This window comes from Spermophilus citellus (assembly GCF_964194105.1).
Source record: "Spermophilus citellus genome assembly, chromosome: 5".
Classification (NCBI taxonomy): Eukaryota; Metazoa; Chordata; class Mammalia; order Rodentia; family Sciuridae; genus Spermophilus; species Spermophilus citellus.
In genome coordinates this window covers 81719481-81746088 of record NC_138186.1, presented here as the reverse complement: position 1 = coordinate 81746088, position 26608 = coordinate 81719481, and the positions used below count along the sequence as shown (strand labels likewise).

At 36.8% G+C, this 26608-nt stretch overlaps 1 protein-coding gene and 1 pseudogene across 3 annotated transcripts in view; one reads left to right on the top strand and one right to left on the bottom strand.

Moving 5' to 3' along the window:
- The window catches only part of SMAP1 (small ArfGAP 1), a 189963-nt gene that overhangs the window by 136277 nt on the left and 27078 nt on the right, over positions 1 to 26608 (bottom strand). The gene's annotated exons all lie outside the window — the stretch shown is intronic.
- On the top strand, positions 13896 to 15397 carry LOC308650406 (large ribosomal subunit protein uL18-like; annotated as a pseudogene). The gene is made up of 3 exons: positions 13896 to 13922; positions 14326 to 14883; positions 15013 to 15397. The product of its transcript is annotated as a large ribosomal subunit protein uL18-like (transcript).

The window sequence follows — 26608 nt, the reverse complement described above, 5'->3', positions numbered from 1 at the left end:
TATTCAAGCATTCAGTGTACAGTAGACTTAGCTAATCAATACCTGAAACTGCACATAATACCCAACTACACAAATATTATGGTTGTTTCTTATACATGAGTATGGTAATGTTTAATTCATAAATTGGGCACAATAAGATATTAACAAAAATAATTTATAAAAGAACAATTATAACAAACATTATAATAAAAATTATAGAAATGTGTTCTCTCAAAATATCTCACTATACTGCACTCACCCTTCTTCTTGTGATGATACTTAAAGGAAACAATTTACAGCTTCTCTTTGGCCTCTCTAAATTGACACTCTGAATACTCCTGTGCTTTGGGGCCATTATTATATAAAATATGAGTTACTTGAATGCAAGCACTGATACCACAACAATGTTTCTGAAAACTGAGATGGCTACTAAGTAACCAAATGAGAATAGAATATATAGCATGGATATGCTACACAAAGGGATGATTCACATTCTAGACAGGACAGAGAGAGACAGAGAGATGGTATGAGATTTCATCACATTCAGAATGGTCAGTAATGTGGAACTGTTCATTTCTGAATTTTCCATGCAATATTTTCAAATTACAGTTGACTATGTGCAACTGATACTGCGGAAAGTGAAATCATGGATAAGGGAGAACCACTGTCCTTTCTGATCTGCTTTCACATACCTGTGAGCCCATTAAGTGTGGTGGCAATAAGAATGGAAATAAACAAACATGAGTCACCAAAAAAACTAAGAAGATTTAGTGACAGAAAAATATAGTGAAAAAGGAGAAGGTAGAGAATAAAATGTCTGCAAGTTCTGTATTTGGAATTTTTAAAAAAGTTATTTGTAAAGACTCAGAAAACTGCAGAATTGTTGAATGGTTTAAATGACAGTGACACACTGAGATGAAAAATGTCCAGCAATTTATTAAGATCGACTAAAGTTTATCTGGAGCATCTTCTTCAAGAATGACAGTTGCAACCCCAATAGGGAGTACAAAAAGTAAATAAAGCAGAATACTAATTCAGAGAGAAAATGAAAAGCAATGCAAAATCAAAGGAGAAAGTTTTAAAAGAAAACATGGTCAACAGTGTCAAATAATTCATAGAAGTTAGTAGAATGAAGCTAGAAAAGAACATGTAGATATAGGAACTGTAGTAATTGAGAGGTCATGGGTAACCTCATAAAGACTAGGCGGAGTGAAAAGAATTCTACTTCCAGTCTAAACTCTTAGCATTTCAGTCTGTGACACCAAACCTTTATTTAAAAACAATTTTCCATTCTCCTCTATATTGTTTTCATGACCATCTTGGTCTTAATTCTTCTTAAATTATTTTTCAAAATTCCAACTTAAATCAAGGAGCAATAAGAACACACTCCTTGCTTTCCCTTGAATACAACTCAATTATTCTGTCTTGGCACTTTGCTTCACACCAACCATTTTCCTTGCCTAAAATGTTCTGCTAGTGACCACACAAATTCTACCCCATCTTCAAGGACTAAACAAGTACTGTCTTCTTCTTTAAGCTCTTCCTTATGACTTCATCCTCCATTCTCTTCTCCTATAAAAGTCTATAGTTCATGACAGCTTGTCTCATACAATATGCCACAACAGGTACCTTCTATTTTTTAATTTGTTGTTAGCAATTGTGTCTTAAAGTAGATGGCAAATTTTTCACTAGGAAAGCTCTATGTGGCCTTCTGCATCACTTATAGTAAGGAAATAGGCTATATAATAAAAATCTGCCAGGTCTGATGACTTAGTCAAATATGGAGGTTCTTTGATTCCTGGAGCAACTGATCTACTATTTTTTTTTAAAGGAAATGAAACCAAAAACTCTGTGGCAGAAATTATGGTCTTTAATAATTTTGCCATTCTTCTTTTTGGTAATAAAGGCCTTTGACTATTAATTAGAAATATGGCTTTCCAGATAAGACTATATTTCTCAGCCTCCTCTGCAGCAAAATATGGCCACATAACCAAGTTCAGGCCAATAGAATGTGAGCAGAAAAGATGTGTTTTGCTATTAACCACCCTGGGCCTGTGTTTCCTATTCTCTTCCCCATTCCCATTATTTGTGAGATAATAGAAAACTAACCTGTTACCTTGGATTCAGATGTTGAGCCCCATGTTGAAGATGACAGAACTACTCTATCCACATTGGATAGTTCATCTTTAGACTAAAAGGAAGTAAAAATAACCTATCCTATTTAAGCCACAGTCTTTAGGAGTGAGTCATTTTGTTATAGCAGTTAAGCCTATAATCAAAATAATTCAATGTGAATTATAATTGTATTTGGTACCAGCAAATAGAATACATCTGAGATTTAATATTCCTTGATTTCAGAGACAAAATCCTAAATGAAGGATTAAAGAACAAACAATTCTCATCAAACTCAAATGCTCTAAATTCAATTTAAATCACCAATCATATGTTAAGTGTTTATTTTAACCAAGGTATTAAATGAAGAAGGCAAAACACAGATTATGCCTTCAAGGAGCTTCAAGTCTAGTAAGTCAGACAGTGGTTACAATATAAGGGTAAATGATGTGGGAACACAGAAGAGGAAAAGATGAATGCTGAACAGCAATATCAGTATAAGCTCTATAGAGTCAGTGGTATTTAAGGCAATTACTAAAAGTCAAGTATAGGAAGAGAAGGTAAAGCCTGGACAAGGTACAAAAGCACAAAGTACATCCTAAGTTAAGTGAACAGTCCCTCCCATTTTGAAGAGTCTAGACTTTGCTATGATGTATGATCAAAAAATATAATACTAAAGTGCCTTATAACTAAATTTCTTTTTCATTGATTTGATTTTAAGTAATGATACACACATGTAGCTTGAATTTGTATGATACAAAGTGGTTACTAAGTCAGAAATAAAAGGAAGTTTTAAGGTATGGAAATCTTGAAGATTATAAAAAAAAATAATTTGCTGACTGATAAATCATTTATACATATAAAAAATAAACAGAAATCTTCCTGAGATCTCAATGTATGGCCTAGAAGCTTTCATGCCATTTGAAAAATAAAACGAAATTTTGTTCTTTTCAGAAAAAAGAAAAAATCTTTTGCTTACCATGATGGATTTAGATATAGAAAAGCTTCTTTGATTTTTCCCCCCAGTACTAGGGATTGAATCCAGGGGTGCTACCACTGAGCTACACCTCCCAGCCCTTTTTAAATTTTTTTTTTTTTTTTTTGAGACAGGGTCTCTCTAAGTTGCTTAAGGCCTCACTAAATTGCTGAGGTTGGGCTCCAACTTATAATCCTCCTGCCAGTCTCTCGAGTCACTAGGATTACAGGTATGTACCAACCTTTGAATATTTTTTATAAAAAGAAAATACAGTGAAGAAAAAAGACTTAAATTGCTTATAGTAATTTCCTTTTTAAGATTTGGTTCTTCTAGGGCTGGGATTGTGGTTCAGTGGTAGAGCACTTGCCTGGCATGTTCAATTATGTGGTGCTGAGCATTATATGACTTAAGTTCAATCCTTAGCTCCACATAAAATAAATAAATAAAATAAAGGCGGTGTGTCCATCTGCAACTTAAAAAAAATTAAAGAAAAAGACTTAGTTCTTCTATAAGCTTCTCTAACCCTTCAGCAACACTTTTTAAGTAACACTTATCACAATGATTTACAGTTAATTGTTTTATCTGTCTTTTCTGAGAAACTGTGATTTCTTTGAGAATACTAACTCCATTTTATTGATCTCTGTGTGCCAGACCCAGGCACAATGTCAGCTACAAAAATTAGATAGTCTCCAGCTTACAAATAATAAGTATGATCTTAAGTCATATAAGTTATTGCTATCAAAACTGCTAAGACAGAAATTTTAAAGGAAACCACTATCCTACCGAATAAGTAAAACATTATCATTATTTCCAAACACACTGACAGTTGTAATTCTAATAAACATGCAAGATTGCCACCCATTTTAGAGACTGAGAAACTTGTGCTCAAAATATAATGAAAAATGCTAGTAATGGTGAGAAAGTGCTAGAACCATATTATGGGCAGATCTCCAAATGCAACTGAAAATACTTTGTAAGGTCTCCTACCCTTGTAATTCTGGTACTATGCCAAACAAAATTTCCTACCACTGGATAATTGGTTTTACTCTATTTTGTTAATGTTCTGAAATACCAAGTTACTTGCTATTGAAGCAATTAATTTAAAAATGCAAATAACTTTTTCCTATCCTTCCATAAGTATCATTTTTTTTGCACATTATTTAGTTCATTTTATTTCTTTCCTCATAACATTCAAGATTAGAGACAGTAAGAACTAGATTTGGTAGTTTTAGGGGGAAAGAAAAACTGCAAAGAACAAGAAAAATTTTGCTCATGGAAAAGCAGAGTGGAAGGGGAGGGCAAAATCCACTAAGATATAAAGAGTAATTCTTCCAGCAGCATCATTAGTAGTAGATGCCTCAGGAAAGAGACACAAACCAAAGCAATAAAATGAGCTCAAAGAGAAACTACCTGTATCAGAATATAGTCTGTGACCAAGCATGAAATAAGGATAAGTCCCCTTTTTTCTCTCCCTCTCAAAGCTCTTTATTCTCTATCCATGAGTATTAGCTTACCCTTCATTGCTTATTGTCAATAATGTTTTGCATTGGTATGCTTATAGACAACCAGGAGAACTAAACAACAATCCATGAAAATGTGTTTTCCACACTATAAACAAATGAACTACAAGTCTGAAAAAGAACTTGGGGATGGGGAAGATTGGAAATGACTGCAAATAAGCCTGAGAGGTCATTTTGGAGTGATGGAAATGTTCTAAAATTCCATTGTGGTAAGGATTACAAAATTCTGTTAATATGCTAAAAATTAGTATATACACTTAAATAGATAAGCAGTATAGTATGTAAATTCTATACCTACATGCATTCAATGTAAAAATGAAATATCATATATTCCTTAAATTGGTTTTTCCTTACTTTACCAGAAAAAGAAATAATGACAGTCAAAAATAGAGCCAGTAGACTGAAGTTGAGAAAACTGGTGGATGATCCTAAGATGTGCAACTCTGGCAGATATACAGAAATGTCAACCAAGAAGCCATGGACTCAGCTTCTATCACATTAAAAAAGATGATAATAAGACTTTTATTAAACACAAAAGTTTAAATAAGAGTTCCATAAACAGTATTTCAAGAATGGTTATTTTAAAGTTCCAAATGGTTTCTTATAGCAAATATTTTATTATGCAATGTTCTAAGAAGTGATTTTTAAAATAACTTTTTAATCTGAAAGAAATTAACATTTTGTCATAACCTAATCATCTGTGGTTATCCGCATCACATCCATGTTTTCCTGTAAAGTAGCATCAGTAATGCCAGAAGATGAAAGCATAGGGATAACATTCTGCAACCAGAATTCCTGCACAATCATTATAAACTTCAAAAGAATTATCACAATGCTAATTAAAAGTTCTGTGTGCTATTTTATCTATTTTTATGGTGCTGGGGATCAAACACAAAGCTTCATAAATTCTAGGCAAGGGCTCTACCATTGAGCTACATTCCCAGAGTTGAGGTATTCCTTAAGAAATGCTGAAGGGGGGCTGGGGATGTGGCTCAAGCGGTAACGCGCTAGCCTGGCATGCGTGGGGCGCTGGGTTCGATCCTCATCACCACATAAAAATAAAGATGATGTGTCCACAGAAAACTGAAAAATAAATATTAAAAAAAATTCTCTCTCTCTTCTCTCTCTCTCTCTAAAAAAAAAAAAAAGAAATGCTGAAGGTATATCAAGGAGGTTTAAAACAAACAGGAGAACAAAAAAAAGTCTATAAACAACCACTTTTATACCACTATGTCAAACAAAATAAAACATTCAAATTCAAATTTTTTTTAGTCTCTAAGATAAATGGCATAACACATACTGGGTTTTTTTGTTTTGTTTTGTTTGTTTGTTCAAGCTAGGGTTCTTGCCTGTTGTCCAGTCTGGTCTTCTCACCTCCGCCACTCCAGTAACTGGAACTACAGACAAGCTTACCACATCCATCTTTTACAAATTCAACTCAGTGCCCAGCATAAACTCAATAAGTGAGAGAGAAAGAGAGAATGCTAAGTGAGAAAAGTGATTTCAAAGAATGTTTGAGATCCCTACTGCTACTCTATCAGGCACTGGAAAGGGTCATATGTCAAAAACAAAAAGAATCTACTCCTTTCTCCTCCCTATCCCTCCCCCCCCCCTTCCAATTCAAAGTCTAACTGCAGTATACAGGGTGGGCAAATACATCCACAAAGGCACATGTCCATTAATTACCTCAAGAGAACATACTCTTTTTGCAAATGCTCTCATTTTGATCTAAGGTTTATTTATGTAGCACTGCCCTTTCTTAGTATTTGTTGAATCTTACAAAGAATTTATCACTGATGTTATTAGAACAATCGATGAAACAGTAGCTCTACAAATTAAATAAATTGTGTTATCAATATTAACTGTCTGATTTGGGTAACTGTACTAAGGTTATTTAATAAAAGTCCTTCCTTGTTTCTAGGAGATAAGCTAAATATTTAGGCTTACAGACACATTTTGGCTGTAACTTATTCTAAAACAGTTCAGAAAAAAAATGTGTTTGTGTGACATACACATATATACAAAAAAGAAATGTGCTAACAGCAAATCTCACTATCATGTATAGTTATAATGTACAAATAAAAAATATAATAAAGAACAAATGTGATTAACATTTGAACAACTTAAATAAAGGATGGAAAAGAAAATTGTATTAATACAATTTGCTTCATTTACTCTTTATTTTTTGTAGGGGAATTGAACCCAGGGTCACTTAACCACTGAGCCACATCCCCAGTCCTTTTTATATTTTATTTGGAGACAGGGTGCTGAGGGCCATTGCCAAGTAGAAATGACACATCAAAATTTCCTTGCTAGCATACCCCATGTTAAATGGATTTCGCTGTTGACATTGCATGTAAGGTGACCTTGCTCAAGGAAGGCGGATCCGGGTTTAGAGCTGATCAGGTTTGAGGAAGTATCCCGCTGATCAGGTTTGAGGAAGTATCCCGGTCCTTGGGTTTAGGGCGTTCCCGGTTTAAGACAATAGGGGTTTTAGGGAAGTTGGAGGTTGAAGATTATTGCTGCCGGGATTAGGGTGTTCCTGCTGCTTGTTCCCGTTGAGTTCTCCTGAGATTCAAAGGAGATTGGAAAAGAGCTCGTGGAGTAGGTGAATGGGGCGGCAGCAGAACTGGGATTTCCCCAGAACGTGTGTAGAGGCTGGTGTGAGTTCGGGAATAAAGAATTGCTGTTTGAATCTACAAGGTGTGTGGTGGCTCGTGATCTTGTGCCCAGCCAAGACATTGGCAACAGGGTCCTGCTGAGTTGCTTAGGGCCTCAATAAATTGCTGAGGCTGGCTTTGAACTCGCAATCCTCCTGCCTCAGCCTCCGGAGCCACTGGGATTACAGGCATGTGCCATTGCACCCAGCTTCCTTCATTTACTCTTGCTTTCACTTATAGAAATGAATAAATGAAAATAGAATGCTAAGTATGATCAGTAAATAAGAAAATTATAATTAAAAAGGAAAAATCATCCCATATTCACATAATTTTTCTTAACATCAGTTTCTTCGTTTAAAAATAAAAGACCACCATCTTCCATATTTAAACAACCATTATGAACATCAAAAGACAAAACACAGGGCTGGGGATGTGGCTCAAGCGGTAGCGCGCTCGCCTGGCATGCGTGCGGCCCGGGTTCGATCCTCAGCACCACATACCAACAAAGATGTTGTGTCCGCCGAGAACTAAAAAATAAATATTAAAAATTCTCCCTCTCTCTCTCTCTCTCCCTCCCTCCTCTCTCACTCTCTCTTTAAAAAAAAAAGACAAAACACATATATGAAAGCTTTCTATAACTATGAATCATTTTTGTAGAGCTAACAAATCCTTTTCTCTGTATTCCATACTTTTCCAATCTATTAGTAAAAGTCCAGGAAACATCAATCTTTTTACTCCAAAAATCTACATTTTCTTAATCATGCAAATCCACCAGTTACATAATAGAGGATAAAAAGTAATCTTTTGGTGGGATGAAATTCACATTAAAAATACACATTAATTATGAGATACTTCTCAAGGTGAGAGAAACAAAAACAAGAAAATACTTTTTGTTTTCTTTTTTGCATCCCTAGTTGGGCACCAAAAGAAAATAATTCTTTACTTCTTAGGATTGAGGAGATGTGGAATAACTCTAGCTTTCATCTCATCTCTAAGTAGATTTTTATAACCAACTTATGTTTAATTCAATGTGTTGCTTTTACATATCTGAGGCAGAACTAAGATTTCCACTGCATCCCTCCCCAATCCAACACATGCTCTTAATTTCTGCAATTTGGTTAATTGCTGATGTAGGGGGGAAAAAATCGAAGTCATTCTTGTTCCTCTTTTCCTTTCAGTATCTCTATTTATTCAAGAAACCTTTCTAGCCATCTTAATTTTTTTCCCTTCAAATTCATGACTTTAACCTCATGCTATTTGGGACTGTCTCAGTTAAGGATCTCATCAGCTATCACCTAGAGTCCTAGACTACTACAATATCTGCCTCAATACCCTCATGATTCCAAATAGTGCTTTTCAGACCTGTTAACCTATCATATAAAGTTTAACTTCATTAAATATATATGTATGCCTGGTTACCAATGAACAATTCAATGTTTTGAAGCTGGAAAAGGAGCTTTACATCATTTACACGGGTTCCACTGGCCAAGAAAAAATTAAAACAAAAAAAAACTGTTAAGGGACTTGTGGAAAAGAAGGAGCAATATAACAAAAGAAATCTGTCTTAGTGCTTTTAATAAAACCTATTCTGACAATTAAAAAGTGACTATTCTATGACTTTGTTTCCCAATTATCAGCAATACAATAGATACATGGGATAAACTTCTTGAAATTTGATATATTATCCTCAAGTAGTTTACCTAAGAGAATGTACCCAGGAAAATGAGAAACAGTTCTTCAGGATGTCTTCACAGTGTAATGCATTAAAAAAAAAAAAAAAAAAAAAAAAAAAAAAAAAAAAAAAAAAAAGCCTAGTTCCATTTAAATGATATAACCAGAAGTGAAATCACCTAAAAATGTGATCTGTGACCTGAAAATATCTTAGGAAAGGGACATCAGCAAGACAGCAGAACAGGTGGCTTCTGGCTTTCCCTCCTCCCATATATGCAACAAATAATCATCTACACAGGGGTTAATTCCCTCTGAGAAAGCCAGAAACTAGCTGAGATACTTCTATACGAGAGTAACATCCACATCAAAATGAACAGGAAAACCTAAGATGCTCTCATACAAAACCCTCCATTTACAATGCCATACAACTGTGAAAGAATCCTCAACTCTGAGCTTATGCAGTAAGAGTGAATGATTTGCTTTGCCACTTGCACCTCAGATAAAGCATCAATCTCCAAGATATATAAAGAACTAAAAAAAACTTAACACCAACAAAACAAATAACCCAATCAACAAATGGGCAAAGGAACTGAACAGAAGAAATATGACTGGTCAACAAATATATGAAAAAATGTTCAACATCACTAGCCATTAGAGAAATGCAAATTAAAACTACACTGAGAATTCATCTCACTCCAGTGAGAATGGCAATTATCAAGAATACAAGTAACAACAAATGTTGGTGAGGATGTGGAGGGAATGGTGCACTCTTCCATTGTTGGTAGGATTGCAAATTGGTGCAACCACCTAGAAAGCAGTATGGAGATTCCTGAGAACTGAAACGACCCAGTTATCCCATTCCTTCGTTTATTCCCAAAGGACTTAAAATCAGCATACTTAAGTGACGTGGCCACATCAATGATTATAGCAGCACAATTCACAACAGTTAAGCTATGGAATCAATCTAGATGCTTTTCAACAGATGAATGGATAAAGAAAATGTGGTACATATACACAATAGAATATTACCCAGCCATAAAGACGAATGAAATTATGGCATTTGCAGGTAAATGGATGGAACTGGAGACTATCATGCTAAGTGAAATAAACCAATCCCCAAAACCCAAAGGCCAAATGTTCTCTCCAATAAGTGAATGCTGACTCAAAATAATTGGGGGGTGCAGAGGGCTGGACCCTGGATTGTAAGTTGGTGGATAGGAATGGGAAAGACAGTAGAATGAAATTAGACATAACTTTCCTGTGCTCATATATGAATACACGACCAGTGTAACTCCACATCATGTACAACCACAAAAATGGGAAGTGTTAAAAAAAAAAAGAGAGAGAGTTAATGATTTGACCTATTCTTACAGCACTCTTTTATGGCTTGGATTCTTAAACAAACTTTCTCTGGAACTAGGGGATGCTGCATTCATGAGTTTCTCTGAATTGCAAACAGGTAATTATTAATGAGCATGCATGCACTTTCAAGCTCTAAATCCCTGAGGTCAATACAGACCTTCAAGAACATCTAAAATATCTGCTCCCAGTTTCTCCCTGGAAGAGATTTGTCTGCATACTTTGCTGGTTGCTGTATGAAGGTCAGGCTTCTATTTGGCCTACATCAGGAAGCTAATGAGGAAGGTAAACAATAAAACTCCTTGAGCCCAAATGGAATTGCAGTAACTTCCCAAGCCTTCTCTCCAACTCATTCCTAAATAAATCCAGGTCTGCAGATTTTTCTGGGAAAGAGTGCATGCACACACCAAGCACCCTAATTTTTTATAGCTCCCACCTAAGGGACTGGCTCCTAAACCAGCTACCTCTGAAAGTTGACAGGATCTTTAGACCACACAAAAAAAAAAAAATGTGGTTTTACAAGTAAGTTCACCTCCATCAGCTATCCCCAAAGGCTTTGGGGTGCATAATCTAAATACAAATGCAAGCAATGCCTCAGATTCTCTCCTTAGTTTAGGGCAAGTAAGTGGGACATAACCTCCAACACTCAGCTTCTCCTTGAGAATAGAAGGAACTGGAACATACATTCAAGCATCCCAGCATTTCCAGCTGTGTTTTAATAGGCTGGTGTCCAAGTCACCTCTCTCAGTGATGGGCAGGACTTGGCACATCTAATTCTAAGGGACAACTAAGAACAAAGACAACAGTTGAAATGAACTTGACTTGAAGAGAAGCACCTAGAATCTCTGCCTAGGCTGAGTAGTGAGGTCTATCTCCCATATGAAGCCAGTCTCACAAGCCTGGAAGAGGAGTTGTCTTATCCAATGCACAGAAACCAACATGTCAGCAAAAAACAACTTGATTTAAAAATGGACAAAGGACCCAAATAGACATTTCTCCTGAGAAGACATAAAAATGGCCAACGTGTATATAAAAAGGTGCTCAACATAATTAATCATCAGGGAAATATAAACTAAAATCATAATGCAATATCACCTCATAGCTGGTAAAAGGATTATTATCAAAAAGACAAGAGGTAACACGTTAGTAAGGGTGTAAAGGAAAAGGATCACTTAGACACTGCTAGTGGAAATGTAAATTGGTATATCCATTGTAGAACACAGTATGTACAAGATCCTTAAATGATTAAAAATATAACACCATATGACCCAGTAATACTCCACTGAGTATATACCCAAAGGAAATGAAATCAACAACTCAAACACAGCGGTACTTCCAGGTTCAATGAAGCATTTTCATAGTAGTCAAAATATGGAAATAGCTTAAATGTCTGTTCATTGTGGGCAAACAGGTAAAGAAAATGTGGTACACATCTAAAATGGAATATTATTGATATGATACAGTTATAGCAAAAAAGGAGATACTGCCATATGATTCACTTGAATCTTCTGTCAAGTGAAATGAGCCAGGAGTAGGGGGAAAAACACAATTTCACTTATAGGCAAATTCATAGGGGAAAGTCAAACAGAAATAGAGTAGAATGGTGGTTATTGAAAGGAAGAAGGCAGACAAAATAGGGAGAAGCCAGAGGGTTAGATAGAGCTATAATGTACACCATGAGGTATACAGATAATAATGTTGTATTATATGCTAAAAATAAGCTAAAAGAGTAGATTTCAGTTGCTCTTTCAACACCAAAAAGGTAACTGTGTAAGATGATAAATGTATTTGATTGACTATAAAAATCATTTCATAATATGTATTACAACATCATGTTGTATACCTAAAACATATGTAATAAAAAATAAATTCAAAACTGTTTACGTTAATACATCTTTAATGTAATATTTTGGATCTCTATTTTCAAGCTTTCTTAAATGCTAAAATAGTTCATTTTTTCTTAATTTTTTTTAAGTTGTAGATGGACACAATACCTTTAATTTTTATTTATTTTAATGTGGTGCTGAGGATCAAACCCAGTGCCTCACACATGGTAGGCAAGCACTTTACCACTGAGCTACAGCCCTAGCCCAAAATACTTCATTTTTAAAAAGAACTGATTTATTTTTCTTTTCACCAAGGAATCAGCAAGCATCAAAATAAAAACATACTCTCAATAGCTTTCAGAGTTGACTCAACACAATTTTGTTTATATTTCCTTTTAAATTAAAAAAGCTTAAATGAGAATATAAAATTCTTTTTTAGTATTATCAATAAGTTAATATCCTTTGTTATCAAAAAATAAATAACTTTGTCAGATAATTTCATGAAAATTCTACACTGGCTATTAACTGGACACATTCAGAAATGAAGTTTATTCATGTTGTTAAACTGAAATCAAGCTCAAACATTTTTTGTTTAGGAGATGAAAATATGACAAGACTGCCACAAATCCAAATTCCAGTATAAAATAATTAGAAGTTAGTTAATAGTATCAAAACTGACAAAAGAAATCATTAATGTCAAAAGCAGAACAGCTAATAAACAAAAACCAACTACTGGGAAAATAACAGGACAACAGGAAAGGCAAAAGACATCTGAAAAAATGCAAAACAGCTATATTTCTAATAATAAATTTTATTCTACTATTATCCCAATTTCTTATGATAAAATTCCAAAAACTATATGGCAACACTGGTGTATTTAACATACTCTGGAGCTATGCATTAGCAACTTGTTCATTTTGCTTTTCATTTCTGAATTCTAGGCTCCGTTATTATCTGCGTATACTCCCAGGCCAAAATTCTAACAATACCCATAACATAAAATAATTCAGAGAATGGGGTGGGCATCATCTTAAACTGGATTAATATTGTGCGCCATCTGGTGGTATAAGTTTTAAATGACTTCCATTTGTTTAAAGACGTTTATTAAATATAAATAAGGTTATAAAATTTTTAAATTTTTTAAATTATGAAAATATCTCAAGTTAACAAAAAAAGCAAAGCAAAAACTGTCAATACAATTTAACCAAAAATGTAAACATATTTTGAACTATTCTGAAAAGATGCTACAGCAGTTTATCAGATCATTTACTAAACAATCAGATATACAGATCTCTAAGCAGCATTTTAATATTGCATATTTGATCCACATGAAATCATAAGGGAAGACAAGTTCAACAACGCATTATAGGTTTGAGGTTATAGCTCAGTGGGAGAGTGCTCGCCTTGCACATGTGAGGCACTAGGTTCAAGCCTCAGTATCACACAAATATAAAAAAATAAACATCGTGTTCATCTGCAACAAAAATATTTTTTAACATCATGCTTTATCAATAAACACGATCTTCATTTAAAAAAACAAGCAATTAGTTCACTGATTTTAATTTAAAATGAAAATCTATTGGGGAAAAATGAGATTATTTTACTGCAAGGCTTAATTTTGGTTTGTTGTATAGTTTAGATATTAGATGTCCCCCAAAAGCTCATGTATAAAACAACACAAGGTTTAGAAGCTAAATGCTTGGGCTATGGAGAGCCTTAACCTAATTAGTTCATAAATTCGCTGATAAGGATCAACTGGTGGTAACAGACAGGTAAGATATGGCTGGAGGCGATGGGTCACTGGGGGACTGCCTTTGGGGTAGCAAAGCAGTCTCTCTCTGCATCCTTGTTGTTATGTTCTGAACTGCTTTTCTCTGCCATGATGTTCTGCCTTACAGGCCCAGAACAATGGAGTCACCATCTATGGACTTGAAACTTCTGAAACCATGAGCACCAAATAAATTTTTCCTCCTCTAAAATTGTTTTTATCAGGTCTTTTGATCACAGCGATAAAAAGGCTGACTGAAACACTTTGCTTCTTTCTTTTGTCAGAATGCAAGTAGATAGTTTTTAACTATGAAAAGTGCAGTAAAGAAGATAAAACTGGTTTATTATTGTACAAAGTCAGGAAGTCAATGTGGTATAGTTGTCAAGCGTAAAGTTTTTCAGCTTTTCTCCCCTGTTGTTCTGCTGTACCTGCAGGTCTTTATTCCGCAGGATAGGGTTTGTTAAAGTTTGTCAAGAATAAGGCCTACTTTTAAGAAATACCAAGTAGAATTTAAAAGACAAGAGGGCAAAACTTATTACTATGCTCAGAAATGCTTGATCTGGGACAAAAATAAGTACAATACACCTAAAGATGACATTTCATGCAACTAACAGAGATATCATTTGCCAGACTGCTTATGCCCGTCTGTATAGAAGGGGATGTGATAGTCTGCAAAGCATATGCACATGAACTACCGAAATATGGTGTGAAAGTTGGCCTAACAAATAATGCTGCAGCATAGTACTGGCCTGCTGCTGATCCACAGGTTTCTCAGTAGATTTGGTATGGTCATGATCTATGAAGACTAAATGGAGGTGACTGGAGACGAATACAATGAACATTGATGGTCAATTTGGAGCCTTCACCTGCTATTTGGATGCAGGCCTTGCTAGAACTACAATTGATAATAAAGTTTTTGGGGTCCTGAAGGGAGCTGTGGATGGAGGCTTGTCTATCCCTCATAGTACCAAACGATTCCCTGGTTATGATTCTGAAAGCAAGGAGTTCATATAATAGTATCAAAACTGACAAAGAAATCATTAATGTCAAAAGCAGAAGCAGTTAATAAACAAAAACTAACTACTGGGAGAATAACAGGACAATAGGAAAGACAAAAGATATCTGAAAAAATGCAAAATAGCAGAAGTACATAGGAAGTACATCATGGGTCAGAATGTTGCCGATTATATGTGTTATCTAATGGAAGAAGATGAAGATGCTTATAAGAAACAATTATCTCAGAATACAAAGAACATTCTCCTGACATGATAGAGGAGATGTATAAGAAAGCTCATTCTGCTATATGAGAGACTCCAGTCTATGAGAAGAAGCCCAAGAGGGAAGTTAAAAAGAAGAGGTGGAACTGTCCTAAGATATTCCTTGACCAGAAGAAAGATCAGGCAGCTCAAAAGAAGGCAAGGTTCCTCAGAGCTCAGAAACAGGCTGCTGCTGAACCAAATCATAATTTTTCTATGAAGTTTTTTCAGATAAAGATACTATGGGCTGGCGTTGTGGCTCAGTGGTAGTCCACTCGCCTAGCAAGCACGAGGCCCTGGGTTCAATCCTCAGCACCACATAAAAACAAATAAAGGTATTGTGTCCAACTACAACTAAAAAATAAATATTTTTTTAAAAAAGATAGTAAACTTATTGAACAAGCATAAAAAAACAGCAAATAATGATCCCCATTATATGCCATATCTATTATAAGGTAAACATAACAGCACAGAATAGTGTGCAAATTTATAGACAGAGTAGATATTACTCAAGAAATATTTCTTCTAGTATATACATGTATGTGTGTAGTTATGTACTGAGTCACCCTCTAACTAAAATGCTTTTTCCTCAAAGTATCTCATATACAGAAGTATCAGGCCACTGCAGACTCTATTGCTTCTCTGTTATGTGAGTTTGGACACGTTCCCTAAGCTTAAATTTTCTTTTTCTGTGAAACAGTGCTGAAAACAGAAATATGACAATAATGATTATGCAAAGTATTAAATAAGATAATGTACATGAAGCACAGTATCTGACATGTGGTAAGCTCTTATAATTAAACATGATAACTATCACACTGAAGAATGGCTTAATGGTTTATAAACATTTTTTCCATTTTAATTTTTAAGATTGCTTAGATCATAAAAGTAAAAACTAAAGCAACAAATCCCAATAATAAATGTTTCTCAAAGAAATCAAAGTAAGATCTACCACTTTTGCTGTCACAGTCTTTATGTATCATAAAGCTGAGATATGAACAAAATGATTGGTACCTCCTAATTATTCCATGTTGTCTTCTCTTCCTAACCAAGTATCACCATTCTGCCCCTTTCCGGCCTTCATTCCTTGACAGAAATGACAAACTGCCATATTTCACATAACCCTAATGAAACTTCAATGCAATAAGTATTTACCCACTGTTACCCACTGAAGGCAGAACAATATCTTTTCTACAAAGAAAATTTGAGTCATCACAACACTTAAAGTTACACAACTGTAAAGAAGTTATATGGCCTCTATAAACTTTAGTTTCCACAACTAGAAAATAGGAAGAATTTACCTATACCTTGTAGGGTTCTTGAAATTAAATATATAAGCACCTAGCACAAAGTAAGAACACCACATATCAATTCCCCTAACTTTTTGACAGGTCATCCTGCCACTCCTTAAACATTTCGAATAAAAGAATAAATGTTTCCTTCTTGTAGTATATATGCCAACTGTCATTTCAAATAAAAGAATGTTCTATCCTTGCAGTATACTCCAATTGTGTGAAATTATATGTTAAAAAGTTCTCTCTTTTACTGATATGGAAATGTCAACAGTTGTTGACATTTCCATATCAGTAAAAGAAAAAAAAATTGTCATAAGCGAAATAGGAGACAACCTGAAAGGCAGCTTCATGAATGCAGTATAACTTTGAACTGGGCCTGTGTGGATGAGATGTGGACAAGCAGAAAAGACTTAGAAGGGTAATTATTCATTCACTTATTCATTGACTCACTGATATCAGAAAGGTGCTGAATGTAAGCACTATGTGCTAGGAGTCTAGCAGAGAAATAAAACATTCTCTGGCATTATTAACTATACATTCCAGGGGAGCAAGACAGAGAAACAAACAAGTTAGATACTTTGTCTTTAGTGGTCTATAAAATTAATACTAACTTTCATTTTGGAGTGGAAAAAATAATTTCAATAATTAATGTCTCCATGCATTAGAACTATTACTTAAAAATAAGACTTGGGGGGCTGGGATTGTGGCTCAGCGGTGGAGCGCTCGCCTAGCACAGGAGGGACCCAGGTTCAATCCTCAGCACCACATAAAAAATAAAGGCATTGTGTTGTGTCCATCTACACCTAAAAAATAAATATTAAAATAAAATAAAATTAAAATTAAAATATGCTTTTTATAGGAAAAAAAAGCATAAACTGTTAGCTAAAATGATATTCTCAATTACCTAAAGAGTCCAACCACATTCTTGTCTACCAGCTTCACAAATAAGAGCTAGGTGACTAACCCTATTATTTAATATCTTTGATATCAGTAAAAAACAAACAATGAAACAGCCAGGAGTGGTGGCACAACTGTAATTCTGGTAACTTGGAAAGCTGAGGCAGAAGATTCACAAGTTTAAGACCCAGGCTGAGTGACTAGTAAGACTTTCTCAAGACCAAAAAAAAAAAAAAAAAAAGGCTGAGGCTATAGCTCAGTAGTAGAGTGGTTATGGCCCTGGACTCAATCCCCAGGATTGCAAAAACAAGGAAACAGTGATCTATCAAAATTTTAATAAAAATATCACCATGGAATAAATTAGCCTTGTTTATATGTTTAACATGAAGAATAAAGAATAGCAAACTATAATAATATAAACAGATGTTTTCAACAGTATAAAATAGGAGATGATATTTGAAACATTAGCAGTTTTACTTATATGGTACAGAATATAAGCAAATATTTTAAATTTTGACTTGGGAAAAAAAACTTGTGACATCAGTATTCAGCAAAGTAACATCAAATTTACAAATAAATTATCATAAGATATTTCCTTTATAAATTGGTTTAGCCTTCAGAAAACGGGAAAGATTAATTTGTTGCACATCAATTAGTAGTATCATGCCTTCACTGGAACAAAAGAGTAGCAGCAACATCGATAATTCTGTCATTTTCTCCTACACAGTGTTAGTAAACCTAAGTATTATATGAAAAAGAATGTTATAAACAAACTTAACTATTTTTAAAATATTTATTTTCTAGTTGTAGTTAGACACAATACCTTTATTTTATTTATTTATTTATATGTGGTGCTGAGGCTCGAACCCAGGGCCTTGCACATGCCAGGCAAGTGCTCTACCGCTGAGCCACAACCCCAGCCCAAATTTAACTATTTGTAAAGTGCAGGAGAAAAGTTAAGTTTCAGTAAAAAGAAACAAAGCACTTTAAAAAGTAATTTTCATGTCTTGATTCTATTAAATTACTATACTGAGTTACATTTCTAGCTAAAATATGGAGAAGCAATGAATTTACCTGAATAAAACAACTTAAGAACCAGAGAAAATAATATAAAACAACATTCCTAAAAGGACTAGAAATCAAGAGGTGGCAAATAAATTAGGTAAGAGCCCTACAATGACCTTAGCTTACTGCCTAGGGAAAAATGTTCAGAGCATGGCAAGGAAGATAAACCCAAAAGCAACCCTGTTTTCATAAGGCAAAAGAAAGGAGAGATATACACCATTGAGCATTCAATGGAGTATTGATTATTACAAATGTGTGGGGAAATTACTGAAGACAGAAAAACCCACCCCAAGGAAACAAATCTTAAAGCTCAAACACATAAGGGAAATTTCCCATAAGCTGCACTAGAAAAACCTCACCATTCATAAATCATCAAATGTGATACTTGGACGAATTTTTGCACTAACAATGGGATATTCAAGATCAAGCTTAAAAGCAAGACCTGGAAGAGTCAGACTACTTCTAAGTAGTCTGTTCTGACTGTCCCAAGAACAAAAATAAAATTAAAATGTATAGGAATACAAAAATATCCATAATTGACAAGTAAAATTCACAGTATTTAACAAACAAAAAGTTGCCAGTCATAAAATCTATAAAGAGAAGAAAAGTCAATCAATGGAAACTGATACAAAAATTACACTGATGGCTAGGGCAGTGGCGCATGCCTGGAATCCCAGCAACTCAGGAGGCTAATGAAGGAGGATCACAAGTTCAAAGCTACCTCAGCAACTTAGTAAGGCCCTGAGCAACTCAGCAAGACCCTCTCTCAAAATAAAAACATAAAAATAAAAGAGGCTAGGGATATGACTCAATGAGCAACCATGGGTTCAATACATAGCACCAAAAATATATATATATACTGATGACATAGAGTTGGTAGGCAATAACATTAAAAACCATTATCACCATTTTATGTTCAAGAAGGTCTAGGAAAGACTGAACATTTTAGGAAGAGGTTGGAATCTTTAGGATGTAATGAAAGGAAATTAGGTAATTGGAAATATTATGAACAATTTTATGCTAATAAATGTACCCATTCCTTGAAAGACACAAATGAGCTCTCTCCAGAAGGCAAAGTCATTCTGAATAACCCAGTATCTATTAAAGAAAAATGAATTTTCAGTTTAAAATTTTCAGTAATGCAAGCAAACAAATAAAAACTCCAGGCCTAGGGGGTAGGGCTGCAGCTCAGTGATAATGCTGCTTGGCGTGCATGAAGCCCTGGGTTCAATCCCCAGCACCAAATAAAAACTTAAAAATTAAAAAAAGCTGGTCGGCGGACCGCCCCGCGGATGGAGTCTGCGGCGCGCGCTGGGTAGCGGCGAGGTACCGGAGCGGGAGTACAGCGATGCGGATTCTGGGGGCTCCTGCCAGCGGTGCAATGGCCGTGCTTAGTGCTGAGTTCCGACTTTGAGACAGAGGAGAGAAGCGGTCCAGTTTGGTTCTCGACACCGGTCGGACCATGGAGGAGGACAGCACCGCCATCTTGGAGAGCTGATGTAATCATCCCTGTTTTCTACTGATCTCAGCTCATTCAACTACGGAACAGGTGATTTCAGGCTGGTATTTGCCTGCGTCTCACAGACAGATCGCTCAGGCTCGGGGCTGGAGAACCTGTGGAGAATACTCCTTGGGGCTCGCTCCTGGCAAGGCATGCGCCGGGCTTTGAGCGGCCGGATTCTGGTTCCCCGGGCTGCTTTGGCCCAGGGCTGGGGAACCTGTGGGGACTGCGTGCTGAGGCCAGCTCCAAGTGGAACGTGCGCTGAGGGGTGGCTGGGCTCTGACTCCCGGAACAGTTTTGGCCCGGGGCTGGGGAGCCCGCGGGGACTGCGTCTTTGGGCCTGCTCCTAGTGGAGCGTGCACCGAGCTGGGAGAGTTTGGAGCGGCCGGGCTCGGGGTCCCGGGGCTGCTTTGGCCTGGGGCTGGGGAACCCGCGGGGGTCGCTCTGTGGAGCCTGCTCCTAGCGGAGCGTGGCTGGGATCGGAGAGGCCAGGTTCTGGCTCCCGAAGCTGCTTTGGCCCAGGGCTGGGGAACCTGCGGGGACTGCTTCTCGGTCCGGGTCCTGCTGGGTGCTGTGGGGGCCTGGGGGGCAGAGTGGAGCTGCCACCTGCGCCCAGAGCAGGCCAAGTGACCCGCCGGCGTGGTATCACGACACCCCAACTGCAGCTAGGGCCGAGGAGAGTAGCCGCCCTCGCCTGGAACAGGACCAGCGACCCAACGGCGCGGTAGCCAAATCACCCCATTTGGAGTGGGGGCTGTGCAGAGCCGCCGTCTGAGCCTGCAAGGTAGGCAGACCTGCAACCCACTGGCAGGACAGGCCCGGCAGCCTGCCAGTGTGGTGGACAAGTAGCACCGAGGCAGTCACGTCACACTGGTTGGAGTGGGGGTGGAGCAGAGCCGCCGCCCGTATCCGGAAAAGGCCCAACGACCCGTTGGAGAGGCAGTCAGGTACCCCACTGGGAGTGGGGGCTGAGCAGAATTGCCGCCCGAGCCCGCAAGGTAGGCAGAACTGCGACCCACCGGCGGAACAGGCTTACAGGCCGACCAGCATGGTAGACACGTCACACCAATTGGAGTAGGGGTGGAGCAGAGCTGCCGCCCACATCCGGATCAGGACCAACGACCCGAGGGCGTGGTAGTTACGTCACCACAATTGGAGTGCGGGCAGAGCAGAGCCGCCACCCGCGCCCGCAGGGTGGGCAGACCTGCGACCAACCAGCGTGGTAGATAGATCACCCTAATTAGAGGAGGAGCACAGCCACTACCCGCCCTGCAAGGGAGATCTCCCAACTATACAAGAGCAATATAAATAAATAGGGGGAAAATTTCAAAAACACAACAATTACACCAAGCAGAAAGAAACGCGAGCAGTATGAAAAGACAAGGAAAGAAAGGACCACAAGCAATGCAGGTCAACTCAACTTTAGAAGAGGTAATAGCTGCATCAGATGGAAGTCAGATAAAGAATTCAGGATATACACGCTTCAGATGATCTGGAGTCTCAAGGAAGACATGAGACAGCAAAATCAGACAATGAAAGATCACTTTGACAAGGAACTACATAAACAAATCCAGGAAGTAAAAGATCAATTTCACAGGGAGATAGAGGTAATAAAAAACAAACAAATAGAAATCCTAGAAATGCAGGAAGCAATAAACCAACTTAAAACCTCAATTGACAATACTACCAGCAGAGTAGAACACTTAGAAGATAGAACATCAGACAATGAAGACAAAGTATTTCAACTTGAAAAGAACATAGACAGTTCAGCAAGACTGCTAAGAAACCATGAGCAGAACATCCAAGAGATATGGGATAACATAAAGAGACCAAACTTAAGAGTCATTGGGATACAGGAAGGCACAGAGCTCCAAACCAAAGGAATAAACAATCTATTCAATGAAATAATACGAGAAAACTTCCCAGACCTGAAGAATGAAACAGAATCCCAAATCCTAGAAGCCTACAGGACGCCGAATGTGCAAAATCATAAGAGATCCACACCTAGACACATTATAATCAAGATGCCCAACATACAGAATAAGGAGAGAATTTTAAAAGCTACAAGAGAAAGGAAGCAGATTACATTTAGGGGTAAACCAATCAGGATAACAGCTGATCTCTCAACACAGACTCTGAAAGCTAGAAGATCCTGGAATAACATATTTCAAACACTGAAAGAAAATGGGTTCCAACCAAGAATCGTGTATCCGGCAAAATTAAGCTTCAGGATGGAAGATGAAATTAAAACCTTCCACGATAAACAAAAGTTAAAAGAATTCGCAACTAGAAAACCATCTCTTCAAAAAATCCTTGGCAAAACATTACAGAAGAGGAAATGGAAAATAACATTGAAAACCAACAGTAGGAGGTAGGACAGTAAAGGGGGGAAAGTAATCAAAGAGGAAAACAAATCAGGTTTAGTAACATTAATAAACAAATATGGCTGGAGGAACAAACCATATCTCAATAATAACCCTAAATGTTAATGGCTTAAACTCACCAATTAAGAGACACAGGCTAGTTGAATGGATCACAAAACAAGACCCAACAATATGCTGCCTACAGGAGACGCATTTGATAGGAAAAGATATACATAGACTGAAGGTGAAAGGTTGGGAAAAATCATTCCACTCATATGGACTGCGGAAACAAGCAGGAGTGTCCATACTCATATCAAATAAAATAGATTTCAAGCCAAAGTTAATCAAAAGGGATAAAGAGGGACACTGCATACTGCTCAAGGGAACCATACACCAACAAGACATAACAATCATAAATATATATGCCCCAAACAATGGTGCAGCTATGTTCATCAAGCAAACTCTTCTCAAGTTCAAGAGTCTAATAGACCACCATACAATAATCATGGGAGACTTCAACACACCTCTCTCACCACTGGACAGATCTTCCAAACAAAAGTTAAATAAGGAAACTATAGAACTCAATAACACAATTAACAACCTAGACTTAATTGACACATATAGAATATACCACCCAACATCAAGTAGTTACACTTTTTTCTCAGCAGCACATGGATCCTTCTCAAAAATAGATCATATATTATGTCACAGGGCAACTCTTAGACAATATAAAGGAGTAGAGATAATACCATGCATCTTATCTGGTCATAATGGAATGAAACTGAAAATCAACGATAAAAGAAGGAAGGAAAAATCATGCATCACTTGGAGAATGAACAATAGGTTACTGAATGATCAATGGGTTATAGAAGACATTAAGGAGGAAATTAAAAACTTCTTAGAGTTAAATGAAAACACAGACACAACATATCGGAATCTATGGGACACATTGAAAGCAGTTCTAAGAGGAAAATTCATTGCTTGGAGCTCATTCCTTAAAAAAAGAAAAAACCAACAAATAAATGATCTCATACTTCATCTCAAAATCCTAGAAAAAGAAGAGCAAAACAACAGCAAAAGAAGTAGAAGGCAAGAAATAATTAAAATCAGAGCTGAAATTAATGAAATCGAAACAAAAGAAACAATTGAAAAAATTGACAAAACTAAAAGTTGGTTCTTTGAAAAAATAAATAAAATCGACAGACCCTTAGCCATGCTAACGAAGAGAAGAAGAGAGAGAACCCAAATTACTAGCATACGGGATGAAAAAGGCAATATCACAACAGACACTTCAGAAATACAGAAGATAATCAGAAATTATTTTGAATCCTTATACTCCAATAAAATAGAAGATAGTGAAGGCATAGATAAATTTCTTAAGTCATATGATCTGCCCAGATTGAGTCAGGAAGATATAGACAACCTAAACAGACCAATAACAATAGAGGAAATAGAAGAAACCATCAAAAGACTACCAACTAAGAAAAGCCCAGGACCGGATGGGTATACAGCAGAGTTTTACAAAACCTTTAAAGAGGAACTAACACCAATACTTTTCAAGCTATTTCAGGAAATAGAAAAAGAGGGAGAACTTCCAAATACATTCTACGAGGCCAACATCACCCTGATGCCTAAACCAGACAGAGACACTTCAAAGAAAGAAAACTACAGACCAATATCTCTAATGAACCTAGATGCAAAAATCCTCAATAAAATTCTGGCGAATCGGATTCAAAAACATATCAAAAAAATTATACACCATGATCAAGTAGGATTCATCCCTGGGATGCAAGGATGGTTCAATATACGGAAATCAATAAATGTTATTCACCACATCAATAGACTTAAAAATAAGAACCATATGATCATCTCGATAGATGCAGAAAAAGCATTCGACAAAGTACAGCATCCCTTTATGTTCAAAACACTAGAAAAATTAGGGATAACAGGATCATACCTCAACATTGTAAAAGCAATCTATGATAAGCCACAGGCCAGCATCATTCTGAATGGAGAAAAATTGAAGGCATTCCCTCTAAGATCTGGTACAAGACAGGGATGCCCTCTCTCACCACTTCTGTTCAACATAGTCCTCGAAACACTGGCCAGAGCAATTAGACAGACGAAAGAAATTAAAGGCATAAAAATAGGAAAAGAAGAACTTAAATTATCACTATTTGCAGATGATATGATTCTATACCTAACAGACCCAAAGGGGTCTACAAAGAAACTATTAGAGCTAATAAATGAATTCAGCAAAGTGGCAGGATATAAAATCAACACGCATAAATCAAATGCATTCCTGTATATCAGCGACAAATCCTCTGAAACGGAAATGAGGACAACTACTCCATTCACAATATCCCCCCAAAAAATAAAATACTTGGGAATCAACCTAACAAAAGAGGTGAAAGACCTATACAATGAAAACTACAGAACCCTAAAGAGAGATATAGAAGAAGACCTCAGAAGATGGAAAAATATACCCTGTTCATGGATAGGCAGAACTAACATCATCAAAATGGCGATATTACCAAAAGTTCTCTATAAGTTCAATGCTATGCCAATCAAAATCCCAACAGCATTTCTTGTAGAAATAGATAAAACAATCATGAAATTCATATGGAAGAATAAAAGACCCAGAATAGCAAAAACAATGCTAAGCAGGAAGTGTGAATCAGGCAGTATAACAATACCAGACTTCAAACTATACTACAGAGCAATAGTAACAAAAACAGCATGGTACTGGTACCAAAACAGGCGGGTGGACCAATGGTACAGAATAGAGGACACAGTAACCAATCCACAAAACTACAACTATCTTATATTTGATAAAGGGGCTAAAAGCATGCAATGGAGGAAGGATAGCATCTTCAACAAATGGTGTTGGGAAAACTGGAAATCCATTTGCATCAAAATGAAACTGAATCCCTTTCTCTCGCCATGCACAAAACTTAACTCAAAATGGATCAAGGAGCTTGATATTAAATCAGAGACACGGCGTCTGATAGAAGAAAAAGTTGGCTATGATCTACATACTGTGGGGTCGGGCTCCAAATTCCTCAATAGGACACCCATAGCGCAAGAGTTAACAACTACAATCAACAAATGGGACTTACTCAAACTAAAAAGTTTTTTCTCAGCAAAAGGAACAATAAGAGAGATAAACAGGGAGCCTACATCCTGGGAACAAATCTTTACTCCACACACTTCAGGTAGAGCCCTAATATCCAGAGTATATATGAACTCAAAAAATTAGACAATAAGATAACAAATAACCCAATCAACAAATGGGCCAAGGACCTGAACAGACACTTCTCAGAGGAGGACATACAATCAATCAATAAGTACATGAAAAAATGCTCACCATCGCTAGCAGTCAGAGAAATGCAAATCAAAACCACCCTAAGATACCATCTCACTCCAGTAAGATTGGCAGCCATTATGAAGTCCAACAACAACAAGTGCTGGAGAGGATGTGGGGAAAAGGGTACACTTGTTCATTGTTGGTGGGACTGCAAATTGGTGCAGCCAATTTGGAAAGCAGTATGGAGATTTCTTGGAAAGCTGGGAATGGAACCACCATTTGACCCAGCTATTCCCCTTCTCGGTCTATTCCCTAAAGACCTAATAAGAGCATGCTACAGGGACACTGCTACATCGATGTTCATAGCAGCACAATTCATGATAGCAAGATTGTGGAACCAACCTAGATGCCCTTCAATAGATGAATGGATTAAAAAATGTGGCATTTATACACAATGGAGTATTACTCTGCATTAAAAAATGACAAAATCATAGAATTTGGAGGGAAATGGATGGCATTAGAGCAGATTATGCTAAGTGAAGCTAGCCAATCTTTGAAAAACAAATGCCAAATGACTGCTTTGATATAAGGGGAGTAACCAACGACAGGGTAGGGATGAAGAGCTTGAGAAGAAGATTAACATTAAACAGGGATGAAAGGTGGGAGGGAAAGGGAGTGAGAAGGGAAATCGCATGGAAATGGAAGGTGATCCTCAGAGTTATACAAAATTACATATAAGCGGAAAGGAGGGGTAAGAGAAAAATAATACAAGTGGAAGAAATGATTTACAGTAGAGGGGGTAGAGAGAGAAAAGGGGAGGGGAGGGGAGGGGAGGGGAAGGGGGATAGTAGAGAATAGGATAGACAGCAGAATACATCAGTCACTAGAATGGCAATATGTAAATCAATGGAAGTGTAACTGATGTGATACAGCAATCTGTATATGGGGTAAAAATGGGAGTTCATAACCCACTTGAATCAAACTGTGAAATATGATATATTAAGAACTATGTAATGTTTTGAACGACCAACAATAAAAAAAAAAGTTGTTTAA